At 43.9% G+C, this 27,903-nt stretch overlaps 1 protein-coding gene across 1 annotated transcript in view; it reads right to left on the reverse strand.

The window, feature by feature from the left end:
* HMGA2 (high mobility group AT-hook 2) overlaps positions 1-27,903 on the reverse strand; it is a 119,945-nt gene that overhangs the window by 42,089 nt on the left and 49,953 nt on the right. The window lies entirely within an intron of this gene.

Raw genomic sequence — 27,903 nt, forward strand, 5'->3', positions numbered from 1 at the left:
CACTGTATTGACCCACTATGTCCCGCTGTATACCAAACATCATACTATGACAATCTGCGTTTTAGATGTATATTTGTGAGGACAGTGGCCCAGTGAAGCTAAGGTACCATCCAGCTAAGAGGCAGCAGTGCTAAGGCCAGACTTTAAGTCCTTGAGTATATTTCAAGCCCAAGATTTTTTTCCCCCCCGCCCTGGGATTAAGCCTATTCTGCCAAGCCCACTGTTGGGGCTGGCTACCTGTCAGCCCTACCACCTCAGCTCACTCTTTTCATTTCTGCGTGAATCACTGTACATTCTAGAGACTGCTTCGTTGTGTGGCTGAAGAACCGATAAACCCGACTAAGGATGCTGAGCAACTTAAGAGCCGAACGGAGCCCCGCATCTTGGCCACCGATGCCATCCTGCAAACGCGGTGATGGGACTGGCTTTGGACACACTGAGAAACGATGCCCAAAAGCTTCGTTCTTTATTTGTTGAAACCTCCTCTGCTTCCAGAGAACATTCTTTCCTCCATTTGTTTATTCATTCATTTATTCAAATTTAACACAGATGAGGTCACAGTGTTGGGCCTATTTTTTGCCGTGCTGAAAAGTTTTCAAGTAGTGCACTTCATCAAAAACTAATTCCTGAATATAAAGAACATACCAGTTTCACTTTTATCATAATTTTAAAAATTATTTAGCTCATGGACACAAATAAAAAATAATTTAAATATTTATCACTTGCCTTTAGAACCATTGTATGGAGTATGCTAAGGCGTGCAACGGTGTTTGAGGGGTTTTAAAAGAGCAAAAAGACTAAAGAGGGGGACACATAGTAAGTGTCTAAATCAGGGATCACCACTGCAGGCTTGCACATGAAAGCTTCTGAAATGTGCATATGAATACACATATATGTACACATGTGTATGTGCATATATATTTGAGTATATATGTAATATGTATACTTGTGCCTGTGCGTAGAGATATGTGGTATGTATCTATGTATACATATGAATATTTGTATGCAATATGTGCATATGTGTATGCGTATGGATGTCTGTGTATTGTGCATATCATATGTGTATGTGTGTGCCGCGATTCACAGAGCATAGTCTTTAGTGAAGGAACGCCACTGCAGAACGCCACTGCAGTCGCCTCATTCCTGTTTGGTCACGCTTGTTAAATAATTTCAAGCATGAAATTGTTAATAAGCATACAGCTAAACGTAGTGAATCCCAAATCTTGGATAGTCACTGACATAGAGCCTTTAACATGGAGTGTCACTATTTTCCCAAAGATGCCCTGTGTGTGTGTGTGTGTGTGTGTGTGTGTAGAAATGTGGGGATGTTTTATAATATAAGAGACCTCACTGTGTCAAATGTGACAAGGGAGACCATGCGAGGTTCTAAATGGAGGTCCTCTTGCTGTTGACGGGAATTCAAATGAGCATGAGATCATCTGGAGTCCTGGCTTTAGGGACAGCCAGTGGTGGTGGGATTGGCCATGCTAAGCCAGCAGGAGGAACAGACCCAGAGCTTAGTGACTGTGACCCAGCCTGCTTCCTGCATTCTAATCTCGCTGTCATTGCACAGCTTTCCTTGGAGCTCTGCCAAGCCATGTGCCAGCAGCGAAGCCTCTCTGAGGAGCAGAGGATGTGAAGGGGACCACTCTGTCACCTGCTTCCGGGGAAGGCTGGAAGCACAGGAAGGTGTTTAGAAGCCCAGTTCTCTGAACAACCAGTCCCATTATTAAGCTATCCTTTAATCTGAAAACTAACTTTAATGCTAAGCGATAGAAGTGGTACACTTGTTATTCTAACTTTTGACTATCTATCTTCTGTGACAAGAACCGGATCTCCTCTGCATCCAGCCCTGGGGACCAGAGGCATTTTCCACAATAGCTTTACTTGGCCTTAGATGTTATGGTTATCAAATTTCCCAAGTGAGGTGGAACATGTAAGAAAAGTTATAAGACCTGCTATTTTGTGTTTTAATACATATCACTAAAAAGAGTGTATTTTAAGTTCTAGGAAGACTTTTTTTTTTTAAGTAGATAAATACAAGATACGGTAGAAAATGATTTAGGTACAAAACTTTAGACTCACCTAGATAGGATAGATAGTATTTTCTTCAAGGTTGCCAAATACAAATGAGCTAAACATTTTGATTGTAACTTTTACGTATGGCTTTCCTGGTTGTTCCATAACTGTTCTCACTGTGTGCAGTTTATCATAAATAAGCAAGTAAGTCCATACGCATTTGGAAAATATACATCTTGAGATAAAAATTAAATATGCAAATTAGAGTAATATACACTTACAGGGTACAGAGTGATGTTATGACTTATGAATAGAATCACTAAATCAAGCTAATTAAAATACATTATTCAAGAAGTTATATTTTATATTTTTATGTTGAGAACATTTAATATTATTGTCTTATCAAGTTTGCAATGTATGTTATTTACTATGTTCATGTGCTTGTACTATATATTAAATAACTTAAAAGTTTTTTAAATTGTGGAAAATGTGGGAAAAAAAATAAGAGGCCTCTGTGTAGCCATCAGTGACATCATTGGTCCATCCAGACGTAGAAACTAAACACATTGCCAACATTGTTTAACCATGCCAGCAAGGAAGTCTGGGTGTCAAAATACAGCTGCCCGAGCACTCAGTTGTCTAGGCCAGAGCTATCAGTTTCTTTTTAAAATTCAGAGACAGTACAGAAAGAACATGCTTAATAGGCAATGCATGTAAGGCTTGTATTAAAATGTCCTTTTGTAAAAAAAATAAAATAAAATAAAACAATACCTTTTTAAAAAAAATAAAAGAGTGTGATGCCTATTACTGTGTGTCAGGATTTAGTGCTGTTTTTTTTTTTTTCCTCGTGAGACTCTTCCTGCCCGTTGCTGCAGAGCCTGTAAGGGTCCACGGAGGACGAGGACAAGGGTCTAAGAGACTTAGCAAACAGTTGTCCTGGGATTGGCACCCAGTGGCTAGCCATTGCTACTTCTTCTTAGTCTGTATTTCAGAAACTTGGGCATTGAATTTGAGCTAAATTGAATCAGTCCATGGAACAATGGTTTCTCGGCCTTTTCTTTAAAGCAAAGGGAAAGATGTAGGAAAATGGGACCGTCCTATAAAATTGGGACAAATCAGTTTCTGTTTCCCAGATGTGAAGATAGAGCAGAGACATTTTAAGTAAAAAAAAAAAACCTCTCTCACAAGCACCTGGGTCGCGGAGGGCTCTTTTTTCTAAGGACCTGGAAAAACTGTCCGTGGTAGTGGAGACATGTGAGAATATCAAGGAGAGTAGATTAGGGGGGCTTCTTGATTGCTTTTGGCTGAGCTTCCCTAGCCGCCTCTAATGCTCTCTTTCCCTTCTTCTCTCTTTCTTTCCTTTCTACCCATTTTCAAATATCCTCTACTCCGCTGTTAACCTTATTTACTCTTGTGTCTGTCCTACTGAAAGTGAGCAGTCCTCACGTTCAGTACCCACAATGCAGTGCGCACAGTCTCCGACCAAAGGGCTCATGGGCCACCTATCAGTCGCAATGCTGAGCCTGCCGAGTGTGTTCTCATGTGAAGAGGGGCTGCTTTCCACGCAGACGCTGACTGACCACACGTTCTGCCACACATTTGAAGGCTAACATCTTGGACTTATAAGTAGGGTATACGATTTGAGTTAAATGGGTTTGCACACAATTGTGTCTCCAAGTTTCTGTTCATAGACGCTCTACTTTGGCATCATGTCTGTGTGGAGAAAGCAGACGCATGGTGTCATGCTAGGAGCACAAGAATTTGGTCAGAGAGCCCTGTTTTTACGTCATTACCATCTCTCCTTCTTTCCTTCCCTCCCTCCCTCTTTCTCTTCCTCCCTTCTTTTCCTAATGTTTATCAGTAACTTGAGGAATTGTCACTCCTAGCCTAAGAGGATGTAAGAAAATCTGAATTTGTCTTTCCTATGTAGGCAAAATTCAAAATATGCCCATAAAAGATTAAGCAGAAGACTAGAGACGCTAAATATTCTACATAACAGGAACATATCTGAGATTGGAAAAAAAAAAACCAACCCACAGTTTAAATTTCCTGCCTGCAGGGCACACTACACCTTACACCATCTTAAATGCCACAGGTAATATAATTTATATTAAATGGGGCAGGTCCCAGCAAAAATTTGTACTGGCGCCAGGCAAAACAATTACTTTGATGTGTGCTTTTGAAAGTATTGTGGCTTGTGCAGGGATGGGGCCAACATGTACACAAACAGAAGGCCTGAATGCACATTTTGGAATTAAAATTATTTAGTTGCTAACATGATTATTAATGGTAGTGCGCCAACAAGTTAATCTATTTACTTACTTTAAAAAAAATTAGATCAACAGTTAAAAAGTAAGAAAAACTTGACTTAGAGAGTCTAGTAGTTCGTTAAGTGACAGTTCCCTGGGAACGGAAGCAAGTGAGAGCTCTGCCAGCGAATGTGTCCAGAGAGAAAGCTTTTTGAGATGAAGGCAGGATACATGTTGCCAAGGCAATCACAGAGGAACTCAGGTGGGGCCACAGCGCATCAAGATTGGTTTTGTAAGTGATCATGTTGCAGGAAGTCCTCAATCTATGCGAGGAGTTGTCGTGTTTCAGAAGTAAGTTTCTTTGTAAAATTGACTATTTAGAAAACACAGTAAACTCTCTTTGAAATTAGGAGAGGTAAAAAGTAGCAAGGACATGTTTGGTCTCCAGTGAGTGCGCAGACATTGCTGAAGACGAAGAGTCCTCGCAGACACTCACACAGCGCAGCAGACCGGCCATGCTGCCTCCCAGCCCCCTGTGCTCCCACCTATGGAAACAGTGAAGGAGAAGACAAAGAAATGTAAAGAAGAAAGGATGCTCTGGACAAATCCCATATGTGAAGCACGAGTCAGAAATTTAGACACGACAAGATAAGAAAGATGCTTTCTTCAAGTTTGACAAATGCAAATAGCCAAATCCACTATGAATGTAACATTTATGTAACTCTTGATTCTCTCATGGTTCTTCCTGCTGTGTGTAGTTTATTTTATTCATGTGTAATAATATAAATGTATATGTTAAAATTAATTTAAAAAAATACAAGAAAAAAAAATTTAAAGTGGTGGTTAAGCCCAGAGATGATGGAATGTAGGACCAAAACATCCAAAAGAGTGAGCGATCGGGGAGACTGAAGAGGAAAACAGCGCCTGTGAGACAAGCCCAAGTCAAGGGCCGATTCCTGTGCCCAGCTCTCAGTGGTGCCTGCCTGCTCTCCTGCCGGGGGAGCAAGGTTAGGTCCTGGCCGGATACAGGCACTCATACACCAGCGCAGTATGAGGGCTAGCTTCAGGTAACCCAAACAATGCTTTTTATATTACACCATATTTCACTATTTAAAACAAAATAAATAAATAAGCCAAGGTCTTCCAAACCTAAAGCAAATTTTAGGCAAATTCTTACTTTACTTGGCTGTTTGATCTGGCCCCATCCTTCCCCCTCCCTCCCCCCCTCCCCGGGCCCTTTATCGGCAGACTGTCAATACATCATCTGTTTTGTGTAAGAGCGTAGGACTCAAGACATTGGGTAGAGGGATGGACAGCAGGGCTTCCTCTGCCAAGAGTGATAGCAAAGACGTTAATTGGGCTGCTGAAATGGCACTTGGGCCACACTGGGCACTGGGTGGTAGTTGATGCCACCCAGAAGCAGGAGAAAGCCTGGGGATGGTGTTGGAAACTCAGTTCCATCACTACCATCCAGGGCAGCCGTTTAGTCTATTCCCAGAGCCACTCAGCCATGGCACGGTTGTTACCTAGGAACGTCCAGACCGGGGGTGGGGTGGGGTGGGGGGTGGGGTGGGGTGGGGTGGGGGCGCTGAGGAGTAAGTGTAGGTTCAATAATTTCCTGTTAACGACCACTTTCCCTAAATGTTGTCTTAGGCGTCTCCCGAGTTGCCAGCCCATCTTTCTGTTTTCTATTCCCAAACCACTGTCATTCACGAAGAACTCACCAGAACGAGGGGCTTCCTGGTGCTTCCAAAGAGGGATACACGGGCTGTTCTAGTTTCTGTAGCATTCCACCCCCCACCCCACCCCCATGGTTATTAAGTGCCGAGTGGTGCCCTAACTTGGACGAAAACTCTGAGGCTCAAAACTCTCAGGTGTGGCCACTTCTGCTTTTACTGGAGACAGTCTGAGTACGTGACTCCTGCTTATCCTCCCGCCCTAGTAGCCCCAGTTAACTTTGCCTGGGTCCTGGCACATTTTGGTTCATCAGTGATTGCGAGAGAAACTCAAGTTGACAAGACCCTGCTCTTTAATGCTCCCAGCCATCACAACACTGTCATCTGAGGTTGGTCAACTGGACTGGCTTTCAGACAATGGATTCTTACCCTAAGCCTACAATGCCTTATAGATAGCGTTTTCAGCCTTCAAAGAACGTACAGTCTAAACAAAGAATAAAAGAGCCATAAAGCCCTTACTCTACAGAACTGGGTGTCTGACATAGTCTGTTGGTTTTGGTCTTCTTGAGCACTCTTGCCTCCACTCCCAGCCCCACCCCCACCCCTCGCCCCATACCTCCCCCTTTAGCCGGTACCCCCAGCGTAATCAACATCAAACAAAAATATCCTCAAAGAACCAGATTTGTTCAGTGAACCACCTCATGGCTCTGAATGGAAATTCTACTGGTGGAGCCTGCATGTGCCTTCCCCCATTGAAATATAATAAACCAAACCAACCGCATCCCATCAAGAGGGTTCTGCCTACGCATTCTCTGCAAAAGCCACAGAGCCCACTAATAATAGCACAAAGATGTATGTAAACACACAGTAATGAATATTGCTGGCCTTCAGGGGGCCCACACGTGGAGGAATGGCCTTCTGAGGGTTCTCGTGAGGCGGCGACAATCTGTATGCTTGCAAGATGCTATCTGCTGAGGCACTGACCCCTGTCCCCCATGCAACAAACCCCCTGACTGTCTGTCTGCCTCTCTCACAAGACTTCCAAAGGAACACTCCCTTTTAGCCATTGTTACATGTGACCTCGTGGCAACTTCCTGACATGAATTTAGCCTCAGGCTGATGTCTAAAAGTTCAGTCACTATAAAAACTGGTTTATTGGATGCAAAAGAGAATTAGGACTTCAAAGCCTCCTACCCTGTCAAATTAGATTAACTTATGGAGCACTGGCCAGGCTATGACTGGTATTCATAGCACCAGCTATTTGGGAAGACTCTGGCTGAGGCTTACAACAGCCTGTTCACTGTCTTAAGTGAACAGCTTCTGGGATGGTATAGTTCTTCCATGAGTATCCAACAATATGGGAAACGTAAAAAGGTCAAACACCAAGTTATATGTAAGGTGAAGTTCAGACGTTTCTGAATGAGTTAGGTTCCACGTTGCACATAGTGAAACAAAGTTCTTTACTTCAAAGCCAAAAAATGCATACTAAAATATTATCTCTGACTTCTGTCAAGCAGTAGGATTAAGAGAAAATTACATTTTAATCCTTGTACGTTTTATGAATCATCCAAGGAAGTGGATTTTTAATGAAAAATACTCTAGAGATAAATATGGGTGCTGAAAGTCCTGTGTGTGAATAGGCATAAGCAAATATAATAACACACATTGTTGACTCTGTGTAGATAGTCTAGGAACAAGTGTAGTCAAAGGCTGGGACACCCATGAAACATAGGTGGTGGCTTTGAAATGAGCTAGCTTTTTATTCACGTTTTTCCCTCTAGTTTTCAATTTAGAATACTGTACTAATATATAAGCAATGCCTTCCATCACTGATAATATTTTCTTTCCTGATTTTGTTTCTGAAAATTATTATTTTAAAATAATGTGTTGCCAGAAAGCTTGGTTAAAAAAAAAAAAGTAAGCAAAAGCACATTGGCTGAAGCCTAAGAAACAGATAACATTCAAACTCTTTGAACCAACAGAAATGGCGATGTTGCTTAGTCTAATTGAATAGTTCCTTATTGCTAGTTACATATAATAAACATCAATTTTAATGTTTATGTTTATTACCATCATGCATATATTTAAGCTGCAGTCATTTTATCATTTATTTCCCCAAACCATCATAAAGCCAATTTTGCAAGAAATAATAGAACATACATTTCAAAGTCGGCTATATGAGATGATTCATTTGCAGTTGGGGTGGTGGGATACTGGACTCCGAACCCAAGGCCTCACACATGGTAGACATGTAGGTAGTCTATCACTGACTACGTCACCACCCCATATGTAATGCAAAACAATTAATGCTATTTTCAGTTCATTATTCATCCAAAACACAGCTGAGTTGGCTACAGAGTTATATGTATTCAAAATGTTTATAAGCTTTAAAATAAGACATGTCTTCAGACTAGCAGACATGCTAATCCTCCAGACATCAAAATGATCGCTGAAATTTTTAGCAGATAGCACCAGTTAGAATCATCTAACTGGCCAGGTGTGGTGGCGCAGCCTTTAACCCCAGCACTTGGGAGGCAGAGGTATGTGGATCTCTGTGAGTTCAAGTCCAGCCTAGGCTACAGAGTAATTTCCAGCATAGTCAAGGCTGGAGAAATAAAACCCACAAACCAACCAACCAACCAAAAGCAAACAAACAAACAAACAAACAAACAAAAAACCCCCAAAACCAACCAACCAACCAAAAAAAACCACCAAACATGTGACCAAGCTGATTCTGTACTTTATTTTATTCACCTACAAAAGAGTAATATTTAACTATAAGATTAGGACAAAAAAATCTGGACAAAAATTAGGACAAAGAGTTCTGGAATGGGGTGCTGTGGCTGGCACTATGGATTCTAGATACTTCTAGATACTTCTGGCTAGAACAGGAGGGTAAGCCATGACCATCTGTTGAAAGAGATTGGACTGGGCCGCTGTGATTCACACTAGAAGTCCTCTTAAGTGAAATGCCCCACAACCTGCTGCTCTTAGATGAGTCTAAGTCAGAAACTACCATGGGGCTTTGCTCACCAACACACTGACAGACTGGTGCAAGGCCCTAAGTCCAGGTTCTAGCCCCAGCCCCTCCCTCAGCCCACCAGTTCTGTGACCTGGGACAAACCTCTCCGACTGCTCTCCCCAGGGTCTTCTTGCCAGCAAAGATACTGATGTAAAGTTCTGGGTGAACAAATGGCGCTTTGCACGTTACGGATTCAAGACACCGTGATTACTCGTGATTATCAATACAGGACGCATCTGTTTTTCTCTTATTTAGTGTAACTCCCCCTTTCCATCAAACAGAGCACCCTCTCTTCCTTTCCAGCAGGGAATCACGCTCCTCGACATGGGCAGCATGGAAGCTATTCCGTCAGTGTTGGGTCCCATTTCAATAGAGCCCCTAAAAGGGACATTTTTTATTTTTTGACCTCGAAGCCATCTGCCTACAGCTGTGATATAGTTGAAGGTTCACACAATCTGCGACTCGATCCGTATTTGGGGATGAAGGAGCATTAGCACTGGAAGGCAGATGGTCTCTCTAGGTCCACCCGTGCAGAGTGGCAGGGCTGTCAGAAACATTGTGCGTCCGTTTGACCTAAACAGACATTCGCTCTGACACCGTAGCCAGGGACCCATGGCCACCACCCCCTCCGCTCCCCGAGCTGCATCAGCACGCTCACTTATGTGTGACTTCACTCTTTACAGCCTGTCCTAGGAGGCATCAATTCTCCCACTTGGATCATTGATTTTACTCTTAGCACTTAGATATCTCAGAAGTTCTCCAGTGTGTTGTCATTTTTATGCATGAAAAGAGAATGGCTGAAAAATAAAAATATAAACATTTAAATCCCCTGTTTTCCTTTCCTTTCAGGCACGCATCACCCATAGATCTGTTCAATTTTTGTGGCATGGTATTTTGGGCATTGCTTTAGTGAAATGGCACAAGTTTCGTGTTTTTTGTTTTGTTTTGTTTTGGTTTTTGGTGTTTTTGTTTGTTTGTTTGTTTAATCAGCAAGGCCACTGGATCCAAACTCTGCGGTTTGTGGGAGGTAGATACAGGAACTTCTCATATCAAGTGCAATATGAAGCAAATAAATGGCATTGACTGTGACACCTCCCTTCCTGGTGCCGCTTTCCTTAATAACGAGGTACAAATACAAACACTGAGGTCTGGACATATGATGTTAACTTGGAGCACTGCTTTGTTCTTTTTCTACTCACACTACCCGGCTCATGTGTACCATTTTACTCTACAACATTGAGGTGTATAGTTTCGAATGACTACCAGGAAGTAGCATACCACCAGTTTGCATCGGGACAGAAGTTGAAGAAGTTGGACTTTTCTTAGAAAATTTGCTTTGGTAATTAAACAGCATAGCATCAGCATGCACATCAGAATGACTTTGATCGTGTGAGAAGAGATGCAAACATGGTTCTCTCCCTCCAAATGTAAAAAGATACCGACACATTCAGCTGTCTGCTCCATTTCCTCATTTTGGGGCACTATCTGCTGCAGAAAAAAAAAAAAAAGATCTGGCCACCCAGCTGTCACTTGCTTTTGTTCTCACACTTGTTGAGAAGCATTTCCCCAGGCTCAGTGTATAGCCAGTGATAACATACAAAGGGATATAATTTTTGCTTGTTTTTCTTTTTAAGAGGCTTTTGGGGGTAAAAGTTCTTTGCAAGATTTTCTTTTTTTTCTTTAAGTCAGAATGACGGGAACTCGGGTCTCACCTCTGTCATTTATTACCAGGAAAAAGCTGCGCTATAGTTTTGTCCTTATGTAAAAAGGAAGATATTAGAATCTGGTGCTCAAGGGTCACTAAAATATGAGGTTTAAAAAAAAATTTTTTTTAAAGATGAGTTTTGAAGAATGGAGCTCATGCAGACTGTAACTTGGAGCCGCTGCTTAGCCTTATAGTCCTGTCCTACGGGATCTAATTTTAGATTCTCATCAACCTTCATGGCTTCTTCCTTCCCTTAACAAATGAGACCAGCCTGGTACCTTGCTATTAATTTGGAATGGGGAAAACAGAACAAAACAGAACGGTGACATCATCTGTCAAGCAGGCCGATCCATATTGCAAAATGAGCATCTGAGTTTGACCTGAAGGCAGGAACTATGTCTTGATAATGTAGAGACAAAGACACAGTCTGATACACCGCTGGCTCTCAAAAAGACAAATGAATGCTGAGCATTGCTGGCACTCCAGCGGCGGAGCAGGAGGCAGGAGGGTCGGGTGAGTGGCTAGACCATGAGACCCCACTGGAGACAGAAAAGAAACAAGTAAATAAGCAGAAAATCGATACTTCTTTTTATGAAAAGAAGTTAATTAACATCAATTTTGGCTGTATTTGAAATACGGTTTTGGGGGCCTCCTATAAAATAGTTTTATATCCAGTATATTTCTGATACTCCAGTTCAGGTAGCTTTTCTGATCCCAAAATAGGTTTGTGGAGCTGCTCCTCCCCTTCCTCTGTCTCCCCTCCTCTCTCTCTTCTATGTGTATGTGTGTGTGCGCACATACACCTGTGTGTATACTAGTGTACATACTGTATACTCACGTGTGTGCACGCACATACACGTGTGTGAATACTAGCGTACAGACTGTACATTCATGTGCATGTGTGTGCACCAGTATATATTTTCCTGCTTGCGTGCATGTTTCCCATTCTGTTTCAAAGGTTCTGCTGATGTCCTTGGAACAAGAAATGAAAAGCTAGAGTCAACAAGAAGCCTGAAGGATTTATGGATTCAGGCCATAAGGCTTCCATTGTCTTCTAGTATCTAGTAAATGTTTAACACCTGGCTCTCTGAGAGGAAAAGGAAATGTGTGTGTGCGCATATATATATATTTATACAAGTATATTGCAAGCTTTGTAAAGGAGTGCAAACATCTTATAAATACTAAATCACAATGCACGGTAGGTTCTGTGTACATGTGACATCAGTGTTACTTGCTACTTTTGTGGAATTCACTATTAAGTTCCCCTAATAACGTGGCCAGCAATAATGTGAATTCTACCACAAATGAAATGCTTGATTGTTATGCAACTCAACAAAGGTAAAGAGCTTAGGTTGTTAGCAAATGAGTACAATTTCAATATGAACTATAGCTGATAATTTTTTGAACTTAACACCTAAGAGCAAACTGGAAAAAACCTCAAAAAAGCAAAAGCCATTAAGTGAAAACTTTCCTCGTGCATCAGTGCTGATTCCTGGCTGAATTACGGCAGAGGTTTTGAACACTCAAGGAACACTAACTTTTAAAATCCCATCACAGTGCAAGTGATACGAGCACAACACTTCCAGCTTAACTGGAAGGATTAAAATGTTCCTGGGGACATTCTTAGATAGCCATATAAAATCAACTTGCCAATGTCTGTGGGGTAAATGCTCCCACTGTGGTGCATTTTACTCTTCCAATGTGTCCCCACTGGCCAGGGGTGGGAAGAAATGAACAGTGGTAACACTAGTATACAATGTCTTACCCAGACAGATGTAATAAACAAGAAAACCCACAGACCATAAGTGACAGCAAAGCAGAAACATAATTTAACAACAGTGAGATTTGCCTATTACTTTTTATATTTAAGCTGATTTCGTTGTAAATTTATATGTTAATTTGTAAATAATGACTGTGTTTAGCAGCAAGCTCACAAACTTTCTGAAAACGTAGGAACTGGCTCTAAACTGGCTCTCCTGCACAAAAAGCAAGCAAAAACAAAACCAACAAACAACAAGAAAATCTAAAAGTTCTGGCTAGTTTCGGTGTTGCTAGCCTTATTTATACACGGGTGGATTTAATGAGTCTTTGAAGTGACCTAATGCCTCTACTATAAAGTTAAACCAATTTTGTTCTTTGATTTGTCTTTCACATACTGCAGGATAGTTACTGTACTCTTCGTGCTGTGTCCTTTGCCTGGGCTGCAACCTTGGTGCTGCTCAGCCTCCTTTGACACATTGTGTCCAGTGCCTGCTGTGAGTTCCTTCAGGCTAGTCATAGGAAATGCTAAGGATGCTAGTCTGATTCCTAGCATGCTCAAGGCTCTAGTCCGGTAAGCTTTGATCAAGAAACAGACCTTCTTGCTTGAGCACACCCTGGAAAAGTTTGGAGGTGAGCCAGGCCATACCTGCGCTCCTTAATCTTGTTGCCAGCTTGATTGGCTTGGGATCAACCAAGAGACCCACCCTCTGGGCAGGTCTGTGAGAACCTTTCACGGAAGGACTAACAGAGGGGAAAGAGCTTTGCCTCGAGTGCTCAGGACTTCTCAGGAGCCCAGCTATAAAAACGTCTGTGGATTTTCAGGGATGCTTTGCCTGTCCACCTTTGCAGACAAGTGCATCCATTCTGTTGCAGCTGCCCTCGCTGCCCGCATCCTTCACTGGCAACACAACCAAGTGTTTCCTCCCTCCCAGCATGGACTGAAAACCAGACCTTCAGTGTAAGGTTGGTAAGCTGAGGTACCCAGTCTCCTGGACCAAGCAGCTGTTTGATCTCTGGCTCTGCCGTGCACAGACAGCTATTGCTTGACTACTCAGGCTACACCTGTAAGCTGATCTATGAAGTTCCCTTTGCAATAGCTATTCATCTCCTCTAGAGAATCCCTACTTAATCCCTTTGGGGTCACAACAAAACCACGCCCTTCAGACAGCACATTCTCCTGACAGACTCATACCACACGGCACTTTGAAAGGAAACATAACACACAATGATTTAGAGTACAGTAAGGTCCAACTAGATAAAAGAGGCAGAGCAGCCACTAAAAATAAGCCAAAATTACTTTCACTGTCAATAGATTACACATGACCTAATCTAACGGAAACCTGATTTTTTTTCTGAGTCACATATCCAAAATAACCCAAAATAATAAAGTACTTACCCCATTTGGGGGCTTCTACAAAACACAAAATACTTATATAACCGACACAAAAGGTCTTCCTCTCTTTTGATTTTATTATTTGTAACATTTCCTACATACCTGCCTCCAACCCCTGGCTTCACAGGTGGCAGGAACCTCCAGTGTCCTCAAGTTAGTTATGTAGGTGGCACATTTAAAGTGTAACTGGTGAATAAATTCACAACAGAACAGAAATTGCCGGCACCTTCCCAGTGTGCAGTGGGGTATCTGTAGCGAGAAATGAAAGAGCTTCGACGCCAAAAGAAACACAAGCCGGGAAAGCCATGTTCTTCCTTAGAAGATAGCACAGGCTATGGTCAAGCCAAGTGTGTGGAATGTAAGGAGCCGTGTGTCATGGGCGAGGCCTGTCCCTAATTGGGGTCCAGAAACATGGCAGATCTCCATCTGATTCCTTAAATTAGAACCCTGCTGGTCCAGAGACAACTGCAAGCACTTCCCTTCCTCTATCGACGCTTTCTGCAACTCGGAAAATAATCCCGTGATACTCATATCATGTGGTGGAGTTTCCAAAGTGATGCGCCCCCATGATAAGGAAGAAAGGCAGGGAAAACAAAGTAGGGGGAAACGTGAACGGAATCAGCGTGGGGAGTTTCCGCTCACTCACCAGCCAGCTAACCTAGCCCAAACAGAAAGCTCCGTGGTCAGCGGGAGAGCCTGTTCTTAAAATAAGGTGAGGAGCGATAGAAGAAAGCACCTAATGTCTTCCTCAGGTGCCCACAGATGCGCACACACATCCCCTGCTCCATATGCTAAAAAAATATGGGGAAATCCCTTCAATGTAGGTACAAAAGCGACTATATAAAAGTTGGAAAGGACTCCATCTCCAGTGGACCATAAGCTACGAAATGCTGGCGACTCGATGGGCCTCTTAAGTTCTCTTGGGACGTCTATATAGAACCTGAATAATGAGCTGAAAACCCAAATCATCTGCCAAGCAGGATGGTAATACAACTCCGAAGGTATTTCAACACTTGTGCCCCCATGCCCCACTTTTCCCATTGTTAGAGTGGGAATGACCCGAGTACTATTGTGCAGGATCGCTAAGAAGACAGCAGATGCTGAGAACCGGGGTTGCGCGACGTTTAACATATGTGAAGATTGCCCCACTGGAACTGCCATGCTCGTAAGCAAAAGCGACGCCTTTGAGGGCTCCAACACGCTCCATTAGCCCAGGGTGAAGCCCTTGAGTATTAAATGACAGGGACTTTCAAATGTGAGATTCCCTCATCCCCGAACCCCCAGTTTCTCACCCACCCCATCCCATGCCACCTGACCCCCGGACCATGGGAGAAAAACAATGCCGCCATAGCACCTTCTCAGGACTTGGATGTAGCCTGGTTCTGCAGGAATCTGTAGCTAATCCTTGCGTCTGTTGAGGTGGGCAGGTACAAATTTTCACTGACAACAGACTTGAACCCAAAGTTCATGGTCTATGATAGCGTGTACTACACAAATTACCACCATATTGAACAAAACACAGAACCTGAAAGATAACACATAAAACAACGCTGTATGGAAGAGAGCAGTTCTCTACCCTTCTACCTGCGGTTGGATGTTTCCTCACCCATCTGTGTATTTAGAGACTTACCTAGAAGGACTTGGGCTATAAATATAAACATCAGCACGGCCACACTTGGGCTCAAAAGTGCTCCGCTATAATGTTTGTTCCCCCACAAGGAGCCTGAGAGTCCCTGGGAGATGGCCATGTATAGGCAGGTCACATCAGGATGGACATGGGGCGTTAACCTTGGGCGCTATGGCATGGTGTGGCACAGTGTCATCTGCACCCCTGGAGAAGTCATTTGGGTTGACCCAACACCTCCTTTGAATTTTCAAACTCTGCTCTTCATGCTTGCTGCCTTTGTGTTCCTTTATTCTAGTTTTTAAAAGCCCCTTTGTCTGGGCTTTAGTAGCCAAACTTAAACATAAGGAAAAAAACATTAAAAATAAGTAAAATAACCATTAGCTTGCTTAAAACTATCTACCCCAGAAACATAAACAAACAAACAACGAAACCTTTCCTAGAAACACAAATCCAACTGCATGTGTTAGCTGCTATGGAACCTAAAATCACTTTGAACAGGAAGAATATTTTTCTTCCTTCCTTCCTTTCTTTCTTTTTTCTTTTTCTTTCTTACTTTTTTTTTTTTTTTTTTTTTTTTTTTGCTATAGTGAATCCAGTTTCCAACTAAAGAGCTTTCTATTTTTCTTAGAAACAAACAGGAAGGCAGACAGTAAGGGTAATGACCTCAGAGGCACCATGGAGTATGATTCTGGCCACACAGGCAAAGATGAACCTGCCAGGGCAGCCTGAGGTCATACGCTGTTCATCTCAACTACTAGCTATTTTCAGCAGCTAAATGCCGGGGAGTAAGGAGGCTATATCCAAATTAGACTCTTTGTGCAGCATTCATTCTTCGGATGTTGAATCCATTAGGAAAACATAGATCTCCCTCCAGGCCATGGGGCTATTAGATAGCAGGGTTTAGAATTGTCCCGTTGCCAACAGAGGCCTGCGACAGGTTATTGACAAACCACCAGCAGCAGAGGTCAGAAGATCTGCTTCTAGAAATGGTCACACAGAACACATACAAGATGTACATTCATAAAAAGAAAGGAGAAAGGGAGAGAGAGAGAGAGAGAGAGAGAGAGAGAGAGAGAGAGAGAGAGAGAGAGCGCATGCGTACAACACACCTCCCAACAACAGCAGCGTTGTGACCCCCTCTCTAATGTTACCCAGTTTTTGTTTATCATGAAAAGACCCCATTAATGCCTCAGCCCCATCAAACAGCAGACCAAGTCCATGAATGGCACCTATCAGAGCCCAGGGTAAATCCAATGATTAGAGGGAATTTGCCAAAGGGCCTTTCTAGCTGAGAAAAATGCCTACTCCGGAGAGGAATGCAGAAAATTCCTGGGCACACAGGCCCCTCTTTGTTGGCAGTCTGGTGGTATTCTGGAGCAAATAAAGGACAAAAATGGGATCTCAGATGCAATGAACATTTGAAGAAAATGGTTTTCAAAGACCTCCTTGAAACATTCCTTTCAACCCCCTCCCAAGAAGAAGAAGAAGAAAAAAAGTCCTGATAAAGATGAATGACAGAGAATTTCTATCCAAAGCACCAATTTATAGCACAGCATAACCTTGGCAATTCACAGTTGCAATATAGTTTTACTGAGTCCTCCCTTGTCCTGCTGAGTCTCCTGGTTAAACAGTAAACCAAGGTTAAAGCTTTACAGATAGGAACACACACACACACACACACACACACACACACACACACACACACAGCTTTACTAGCAGAGTAAACTGAGATTTAGCATATCAGGAAAGCAGTGGGGTGCACGCAAGTCAAGGGTAGGGGGCATCTAAGACCAAACTGGGTATAGTAACCGTTTTAAGAGCGAAATAAAAAAGAAAGAATATGCTAAACTATCACGGCCATCCAAACATATATAAGCAACTAGAGAAAGAAACTGCAGGCCGACTAGATAGGGTAAAGGAGTGCAGATAAGATGTGAAGACCCTGGGCATCTGGTGGCTGCACTTGAGATTACTTCTGTACACAAGAGCGGTGTTTCTAAGTCAGAACCCTATGACACCAGTGAGATATAACACACCTGCATTGTTTTGCCTGTGCGATGGCCCAGGTCTATGGGATCACCACCGTACCGCCTCACTCAATATGCTTTCCCAGGAAAACAAACTCTTCCGGTTTTGTTTGGTGGGAAGCAGCTAGTGTAACAGAGATTAATGAGAATCTTACACAATTCCTTTTTCTTTCTTTCTCTCTTTCTCTCTCTTTCTTTCTTTCTTTCTTTCTTTCTTTCTTTCTTTCTTTCTTTGTTTCCTTCCTTTTAAAGATTGAAGATCTAGGTAGTCCTCAGAAAAGACATTTTAAACATCTGAATTTCTCATTTTTCTGAAAAGGACGCCCTCCCCCCCCACCCCTGCTTCCTACAGCCCAAACAATTTTAATGACTTTTCTGCACAGTGTGCCCCTAAGTGCAGTGCCTTTCCTCATAACTCCTGTTATAGACTTATTTTATGTTCCATTTTAATGTCTGCTGGGCTGAGGGGAAGCAAAGTAATAATCATGTAATTCTACTTGAAGGTTTTCCTCCCCTTTCTCCTGGGCTGAAATCTAATAAAATATTATTTATTTGCATCTTCGGAGAGCTATTCACTAACATTTTTCAAATCTATAGGAAAGGGCTCGCAAAGGTGGTGTCTTTATTGCTTTGCAAATGTCATTCATTTTACAATTTGTTTTAAATGTCACTTTACTGGTACCGGTGGATTTGCATTACAGACCCGAAGGAGGATGCTATTTGTGGGTACACACAACAGATGCAAGCCTTGGGTTGTGTTTTCAGTGCTCACTTCCAGCTTTACCATATAACCACATAAGAGCCTCCCCCCAGACTTCCCTCACAAATAATCACGTGTATATAATTGTGAGGTTATTGCACCCCTGTTTATGGCCACCCTTGCCCTTTCTAAGAGTTACCCCAATAAGTCTCTACCTGGGGGTGCACCCCTATAATGTTTATACATCTGCACACCAAAAGAGAGAGTTCAAGTTGGCCTTTGCATCATTAAACATAATGTTCTGCAAACGTTAATGAATACAATACTTTCGAAGCACACATGGCGGTTTAAGAAAACAACTGACACACTGTCCTAATGCATTTAGCAAATTTCCTTCTAGGTCTGGACTGAAATAGCTTTATTACTAGAGTGCTCATGAATAAAACCCTTAGTTTTTGCCGATGTAAAAAAAAAAAAATCCATTTGAAAGAAATGTCCAGAGAAGAAATACTTTAAAGTACAGCAAAAGTACATGTTCAACACGGCCCCAGTTGGGATAACTTATAAACGGAGAGCACCTCTCCACCACTCTAGAGGCCTCTGAAATGCTGCCAAACGCATAAATCCCGAACACATCTCCTAAAAGATAAGAATGAGCTTGGAAAATGGATCATCAAAGAAACACGCAGTGCCAATAAAACAAACCACACATACACACAGTTCTCATTCACAAGATCCCTCGTTCACAAACCTCGCAGATGGTAAGCGTTTTAAACGTAAGCTCTGCAAACAGCAATCTGATTTTTCTATTTAAGCCTGAGTCCTCAGCGCACTAAGCAAATGCAGTGTGCCTCACGCCGACACCAGGGGCGCGTAAGCATGCTCACACAAAGTCGGACAATAGAAATAGTAAGAATTGAAAATTTAAAAAAAAGCCACTATCAAGCATTACTTATGTACATTTCTTATATTTTGAGATAATCTTAATAGTACTCCAATCTTTCAACACTCAAATAGCAACATAGACAGTATCCTTCAGCTGGTGAGATTTTTGTCGTTTTTGTTTTGTTTTATTGGCAAATTCGGAGCAAAACCTCACACAGGGACACGTAACAGCTGCCCTGTGAGGAAGGGACCCCAGGACAGTGACTGTTTCTCCTCCTTAAAAACTCAGGCCATTCATCCTAATATCTGGCTTTCTCGATCCTCTTCCTCAAACCAGACCAAATGAATTTTATCCTTTATCCCCTGGAACAGCGTTGGTGTGCTGCTGCCTGCAGGACTCGCTGCTCGGTGACTGTCACGTTGTTGGCTCTAGAGTGAGTCCGGAAATCAAAAGTGAGGTCTTGAGGAGCCACTGGCTTTGACATGGCCACATTTGCAAGAATGACAGCCTCAGGCTTCTTAGCCATTTTGAAGACAAGTCCTACTTTACAAATATCTTTAAAAAAAATATTTACACATTATTTTAGATTTATTGATTTTATCTTATGTGCATGAGTGTTTTGTTCACATGTATGTGTGTGTACACCATGCGCACACCTAGTGCAGTTGGAGGTCAGGGTATAGAGTGCCCTGAGCTTGGGAGTTATGGATGCCTGTGAGCTGACCTATGGGTGCTGGGAATTTAACCCAGGTCTTTTGCAAGAACAACACGAACTCTTTACCACTGAGCCGTCTCTCCAACTGTAAATTGTAATGCTACCTTTTCTTAAAAGATTATTTTCCAAAGTGCTAGGATTGTACTGTCAAGGAAGGAAGAAAAAAAAAAAAAAAGAACTACATGGAAGAAATGAATCTTACAACAAAAGAGGGTGTATGTTCTTTTCAAAAGCATCCCTTTGACCTCTTTTCACAAAGAGTTGAATTGTAGGGTGCCCTGCCATGGCAGATCTTGTCATGAAACTAAACGCCTGGGATTTCAGCTGTGACCACACCTTGTGAAGACAGTAGTTGTTGCTATGAACAAAGCGGGTCTTGCTATGGTTCTTGAAGGATCCCCCTGTATTAACAGCAATTAAAGAGTTGAGATGTAATTTCAATCCGCTTCACACAGGACCCTGCCTCACCTTCACCAGGAAATGGGGCCTGAGTCAGTGGGGCACGATTATAATAGGAGTCTGTGAGTGGGGCACTGCGCAGCCATCGGTGTAAATCTGTCATAGACAAACTTGCAGAGGAAGAAGGCCTTCCACACACTGCCGTCTTTACACTTTCAGATGCGGATACTGATTTATGGCTCTCGGGAAAGAGAGTCTTTGAGCTCAAGGGGCCCCTGCGACTCAGGGCCATTTTGTAGGTTTCCGCTGTTCCAAAGGACTACACATTTATAATTGTGCTTGAAGCCAGGCTCCTTCCAGGCCCAGGAGGCAGCATCGTTTGGTTGAAATAAATATGAAGGACTTTCCCCAACAGCCCCAGTTTCAAGTTTTAACAACAGGATGCATGTATGGAGCACCATGGAAGAGATCACAAAAAACAGGATGCCAGATTTTCAGGAACCTCTCCCTAGCCACAATGCCCCCCTGTATCAGGTTCACCCCAAGAAAACCAACTCCCCGCCCCCCAACACTTTGAAGAGTTCCCGGGCTTTGTCACCGCACACAGACGACACTGTCACAGAGATAACTTAAAAAATGACCCAGCTGAGACCTTGCAGGGAATGTCTCCAATGTTTCAAGCAAGGGAAAAAGGAAGAAAAGAAAAAGAAGTCAGCTAACAGTAAATGAAAAAAGAAAAAAAACAAAACCCAGCCCAGAGTGAGTGTTAATTAATTAAAAACACCGTTTCACAGTATCCCTAATAGAAGATTTCCTCCATGCAGCCAGTATCTGATTCAGAGAATGACTCAAACACTAAAATCGCACTCGCGGCCACTCTCGTGGTGCTGGCAGGCCAAGTTCAATATTTTCCCTGTGAGGCATGCCTGAACTATAAAAAGAATGTGATGTTTGAAAACTAGTGTCTCTGCGCTGGGCTGGCATTCAAAGCCGCACCCCCCCCCCCCGCCGCACTCCCCCCCCCCAGCTCCCCTGCCACATTTCAAGAGTACAGTATGAATCACAATCATGTGACGAGCCCTGCATTGCCAAATTCTTTCATGCTGCTACCACAGTGTGTTCCCTCTTAGGTCTCTGCCAGCAGCTCCTGTCCCCTAGCCAAGACCATCGCCGTGAGTGCTGATGGAGAGAGAGGCAGAGCCCTCTCTGCTCCAGCCAGGAGACAAGGAGGCGCGTTACTGTAAACACTGCACTGGCTGATCTGACAAGGGGCAAGGGGCTGGGGACAGTTGAGAGATGGGGCGCAAGAGACACAGTAGCAGAAAGGATGAGATGTGCAGGATGGGGGTCTGCTGATCCAGAAAGGTGGTGCCTGCCGGGCTGGCATGGGAGCGGGTTTCTGAAGTTCAGTCCTCCGGTTCTCCCGCTGAGACGGCGGCATCTCGCATGAGGAAACTGAGGCTTCCTGCTGCAGGAATACAGCAGAGGGAGGCAGAGAGGGCTGGAATTCCAGCCTGTCTAGCCATCTTATCCATCTGGGCTGTGGCCCCTCATACATCAGTTCTAACTTGGAGCAGCAGGATGTGCTTCTTTCCCCATCTCGGGCTGCCTACATCTTGAGGGTACCTCTTTCAACAGGACACACCGTATGTAGGCAAGTATCCGTCACCCAGATTAACAATCACAGGGTCATTTTTGTACAGACATTCCTTGTCCCAGAACCATCTTTAAACCTTACTGTCACCCCAAATGCTATTCCAGCATCTCCATGGAAACCAGGGGGAGTGTATGAAGAAAAACATTGTGGTTTTCTTTCTTTCTTTTTCTTTTCTTTTCTTTCTTTCTTTTTTTTTTTTCACATTATGAATCACTTCTGATGGGACCTCTCAGGGCTTATCCTCTATTTACCACCGTGTTTTCTTTTGTGTTCATTTCTGGCTCTGGTTATATCTGCGGCGAAGCCGGGAGGGTGTCTGGAGTTGCAACGCCTCTGTCCATCCCAGACTCCCTAATTGGCCTGTTAGGTACTAGGGTTTGGCACCAGAGGCGCCGTTTACATCACAAAGATGTCTTGCCAAAGGATAGATGAAGGGACTGAAGAAAACACATAGGAAGCACTTATGTGGACCTCTCCATGGGTTGGGGGGGGGGGGAGGTGTGGAACTCGGTAGTACACAGACTTCTGTTTCACAAGAGGACAAACATCTGTGCGGAAGTATGGAAAATAATGGCCCGTGTGCCTAGTTTGAGATCGCTGTATGATACAGCCGTCCCCAGCTCCACCCCACCCCCCTCCCACACACACACACAAAATGGTTCTATATCTCACACAGAATGTTAGAGATATAGTATTTGGAATAACACCAGGTGTTAGCTTTGCTCTCCTTTTGATTAACCAAGTCATAAGAATATATTTCTAAACGAATGAGAAGGATTTTGAAGGGACTCAAGCCAACGCCTACTAATTTACTCAGTCCACTTTACTCACCAAACATGACTTATCCAGAGAGTACGTCTCAGGCTGTGTTAAGAGCTGGGCACACAGAGATACATAAAACACTCTTTGCTGTCCTAGTGGAGCTGAGGTTACTAAGCTAATACAAAGCTCCAAGTTAATCATTTCAACTGCACCCTACAATTGATAACTACTAACTCAATAGTATAATATTTGGGAGGGTGGTACTTGGGCAGCTCTCCTTTCACCAAGTTGTTTTGCTGATTAAAAACCAACCCGGAAGGACTTGTTACTTCTCTGTGACTCGGTGATGCTACTGCTCCGTGGATTCTTATTACGGTGATAACGGAAGAAATACACATGGGTAGGAAAGAATGGGAAAGGCTGTTTGGAGTTTCTTTAGAGAAGAAGGCAGAAGAATTTTTTCAGGGTGACCGGCCACACAAGTGCGTCAAGGATGTAGGAAAAGGGTGGTAAAGTACAAACAAATAAACAAAGGAATGAGAGAGCTGGTGAGCTGGCGCCTGAGTCCAGTCCTGGGAATACACACGGCGTGGAGAAAGAAGGAAGTGACTAGTGCAAGATGGCCTCTGACCTCCACACTTGCCCCTTGGCGCGTGTTTCTAAAATTTAATTAATTTTTTTTTTAAAGGAAGAAGCAGGTAGCCGGGCGTGGTGGCACACACCTGTAATCCCAGCACTCATGGAGGCAGAAGCAGGCGGCTCGCTGTGAGTTCAAGGCCCCGGTGGTAAAACACGCCACTCTGAAGCCCAGCTGCCCTGCCTGCTCTGCCGTTGTCGGCTGTTAGTGACTTTATCTCTGTGTCTTGCTTTTTTTCATCAGCAGGACAAGGGCAATGCTTATCTCCTGGGGTTTATTTCTCAAAGGAAACACAATCCTCACAATAGCCCTGGTATGCGCTTTCCCATGACCTAATTCACTTCCTAGCTCGGGTTTGTCTACAACCATCTATCTACGGCCTTAAAGTCGCAGGCCGATCCACTTGCCTCTGCGTCAGCTGCGGTGTTCTGTCTGATGCCCTGCTAGCCTCCTGGACTGCATTTTCACGGTGGTCTCAGGACAGAAGCTCTCTGAACCATGCACCTATCTGCCTTCTATCTTTCAGGCATGCGTGTTGGAACACTTACTCATGAGGCACATGTGTACTATGTTTGTACACGGCCACTGACAAGAGTTGTCTACGCACTTCTACAGCCCCTCTGAGCATAGTCGATTCAGGGCCGACGTCACTTTGTAAGAGGAGCAAATGCTGGGCCACACTGGCAGCTTGTGGTTCACCGTGTGTACCTGATTTCCAAGACAAAACAAAACAAACAAAAATCCCTTTTTGGTAGTGGTGGGGACTTGAGAGGAGAAAAATGACAATGATGCTGTCCCACCAGCGTCAGCAAAATCTAAATGAGAGGAGCCTAGGAAGATGGTTCAGTGGTTAAAAGCACCAGCTGATCTTCCTGAAGACCAGAGATCTATACCCAGCATCTACACCTTGGCTTACAACTATATGTAACTCTGGTCCCTGGGAATCTGACACCATCTTCTGGCATCTGTGGTCACCAAGCATGCATGTAGTACACAGGCATACATACATGCAGACAAAACACCCATGCACATTAAATAAAAAAAGACTAAAAAGAAAAATCTTACCTATTAGGGTACTCAAAATTATGTGACAAGGACAATTATAAAGTTCAGAAGAATAGGGCTGAGTAGGCTAAGCCTATCAGGACAGAACTGAGACCTATAATCTGACCTCTGACCTCTGCTGCATATACACACACCACACTGAATTCAGTAACATGCCAGGGTGGGTTTGAATCCACACCCCCCTCCTCTGAGGAGCTCTCTGTGGTCTCATAGCCAGTCTCCTTCCCTATAATGCCCTGCAAGGAAGATGGACCAAAAGGACCTCCCTACTGGGAGGAGGCAGCCGCAGGGACTGAGAACCTTCAACTTAACGGAAATGGTACCCTCGAAAGTCTGCTCAGCTCAGCATCCCTATTGCCTCAGCATCTCATTCTTGTCTCTGCAAGCCACTTACTCCACGGCCAACTCTTTTGCAAGTGGAAACAATAGAGAAACAAAGATACACCTGTAATTCAAGCTTAAGAATCTGATCTTAGCTGGGTGCACTGCACCCACCTATAATCTCCACACTCGGGGAGGCAGAGGCAAGCAGATCTCTGTGAGTTCGAGGCCAGCCTGGGCTACAGAGTGAGTCCAGGACAGCCAAGCCTACACAGAGAAACCTTGTCTTGGAAAAAAAAAAGGTGGGGGTCAGGGGTAGGTGATTTCCTAGAGTGACACTTGTCACATCACATAGTTTTGAAATTTCACCTTAACCAGTAGTTATCATTATTATTCTTAATATTTTTGTTATTGACTTGAGGCAGGGAATCCGGGAGGGGCAGCCAGCCTTGCAAATACCTATGCAATACTGAGTGTGTGCTGTGAGGTGCACAAGTGAGCCAGTGTTTTCCTTACTCCCAGAGGGTGCACACCTTCCAAAGGCTGTCACCAGGGCCACTGGTGCACAACAAGCAAATGAGAACATGCATTAGCTCATGTGACAAGTCACAGCATTTGCCAAATGGAAGAGAACAAAAACTTGGAGGAAAACATTTTGTTTTCAATCTACAAGGATATTAATAAAACTCAAGCCCAGCATTGTGGCTACAATTCCCAGGAAGAACTGTGTTCTCCAGCCAAAAAGACGGCACAACAAACTTTTGTGTCTCCGAACTATGTATCTCGTGATGTCATTTAAAACCCCAGTATTTATCACGAACACAGCCCCCTGGAAACAAGTCTCTCTGCAACTCAGGCACCAGGAAAGAAAATCCAAGGACAGATTTCCAGGACCAAATTTGTAATTCAGACACAATAAATCCAATGAATGAAGTTCACCCAGTTATATGGCAGTTTAAAAGCAAAAGCTTTTCCAGATAAAAATCTTAAGGAACTCTAATTAAATTTAAAACAGAATTGAATTGCCATAGTGCCAGAAAGACAAAGCAGAGAAATATATATATATATATATATACTTTTAAAAGAAAAGATTCTCAGTGCATACATAACTCATCCTGCAGAGAGAAAGAAGGGGACAGATTCTTCAACGGGACAACATCTAAAAATACAGTTTATTCTGGCTCAATGTGGGTTTGAAAACACTGTAAGAAAACTCCCATTTGGAAATCACAAGTGGCTAATGCTTTAGGTCAACGTTTCTATGATACTTGGTCCGCTCCAGGCACACCCCGAACCACTTCATATACCGACAAATTTAATTGCCTCAACAGCCACAGTCAATAGCATTATCAATTCCACCCTGTAGCAGGGACAACAAAGCCAGAGAGTCCGAGAGATTGCTTGAAAGCAAGATTAGCCACTGTTCATTGTGCCTTCGCTGGAAATATTTCCACCTTTGAAGGTAGCCCTGGCAACACCACCATCCAGCCCTTTGTTCACAGGTGACGAAACAGCACACAGAGATGCTCACTCACCTATGGCACTCTTAGAAAAAGGCCGTGACTGAGAGGCAGCCAGGAATTACTGCAGGAGCTAAGAGCACTAGGCACTTACTGGCCATCACCAATCCCTTCCCTGTAAGCTACCAAACCTCTCAACCCCACTGTGCTGTCAGAGCATCTCAGTGGGCTACAGAAATCCAGCGAGCTACAGTAGAGCGCGTGTGCAGTGCCTGACATCCACTGAGGGCCGAGGCAATGCCCACTGTGGTCACATTGATCACTATTCAGCAATTCACCAGTTGGTTTCTAAACCCGACACTGAATACTTGTAGAGTAAGGGACTGCTCTTCTTATCCCTACTCAGAGCTGGGATTAAGGAGACAAAAATCCTGTTACCAACAGTGCTTTTTCCTCAGGTACCATTATGCATGGCCATCTCCATCTTCCTCTCCTTCTACTCCTGGGACAACCTTTCTGCCCTCAAGGAAGCGTCTTCCATCCGAATATCACTTTGAACTTGACCTTTTAAAGCTCTAGGCACCATCATTGTGTGTGAGAAGCATGAAGACAGACACTGCTCTATAAACCAGCATCCTCCTACTTCAAGCAGGGCTCTTCATGGAAACATGTATGCATCAGGCATGCAGGTACCACAGTTGACATGCGGGGAGGCCAGAGGACAGCCTTGTTCCTCTACTGTATAAGCTCTGGGGACTGGTCTCTGGCCATTTGATTTGGAGGCAAGCTCCTTTACCAGAGAAGTCATCTTGCTTGCCCAGTCACTGTGGTCTCCATTAATGTGTTCCTTCTGGGGGGGGTGGCTGGGGTCGGGGTGGAAAGCTACTCTGTCTTAGAAAACTCTTCCTAACAGATCCCTGTCTTTCCGGTTTTACCTGCATTGAAAATTCTGCCTTAAAGGGAACCAGGCCACCTTACTGAAGAGTTCCAATGACAATGACGGGCACTGTGCCACATACTTCGTTTACACTTTCTCACTCAGCTCTTACAACTCTTAAGAGTTACTACTGGCCACCCTATTTTACCAATGAGAAGATGGAGGCTGAGTGGATTAAAGTACTCCTCCAAGGTGACTGAAAAACCTTGGCAACTGGTCCTCTTAAAACTCAACAGAAATAAAGGCGAGCCCTTGGGAGAGGTCATTTCCAGTCTAAGTTGAGCCGCTGCCCAGACATGCAGTATCTATTCTGGTCCTCAGTTTCCCAACTTTGGGACGTTCTAGGTCCCCTTCTAACCTCAAGCTTGGCGCCGGCTGCGGCATCCCTCGGGGAGGGCCGCTTTGTTTTGAGCACTCAGCTGCTCTGGCTGGGTCTCTTCAGGCTCTGCCCTGTTTTGTTTCTGCTGCTGGACCCAGTACAGACACAGTTCTGGCAACAGAGCAGAAGAGCCCAGGAGAGGCTCCCTCCTTCCCAGAACTGCTGGCTGTTCCAGTATGAACCAAAGGGGGGTAGGGGGGAGGGGGCAACTGGCAGAGCTGCGCGCAACTAGCAGCAGGGTTCTCCCGGGAGCCACAGAAGGGCAACCGTGCCTTCTGCCCAGTTCACTGTAAAGGTTGCGTTGGGCACACAGTCACCAGCGGTGTCTGTGCTTGCTCTCCTCTGGGCAGGGCAGACAGCTTTGGTGAGAGACTGATGGCTGGGAGGTAACGAATGCTCTGTGGTCCCATGCCAGCAGCTGACCGCCCAGGGACAGGAGATGGAAACACCGCTCTTCAAAAGCCACATCCAACCTCGCTGCCTGGACCTCCATGTAGGCTGCAAAA

This window comes from Acomys minous (assembly GCF_964271855.1).
Source record: "Acomys minous genome assembly, chromosome: 15".
NCBI classification, from domain to species: Eukaryota; Metazoa; Chordata; class Mammalia; order Rodentia; family Muridae; genus Acomys; species Acomys minous.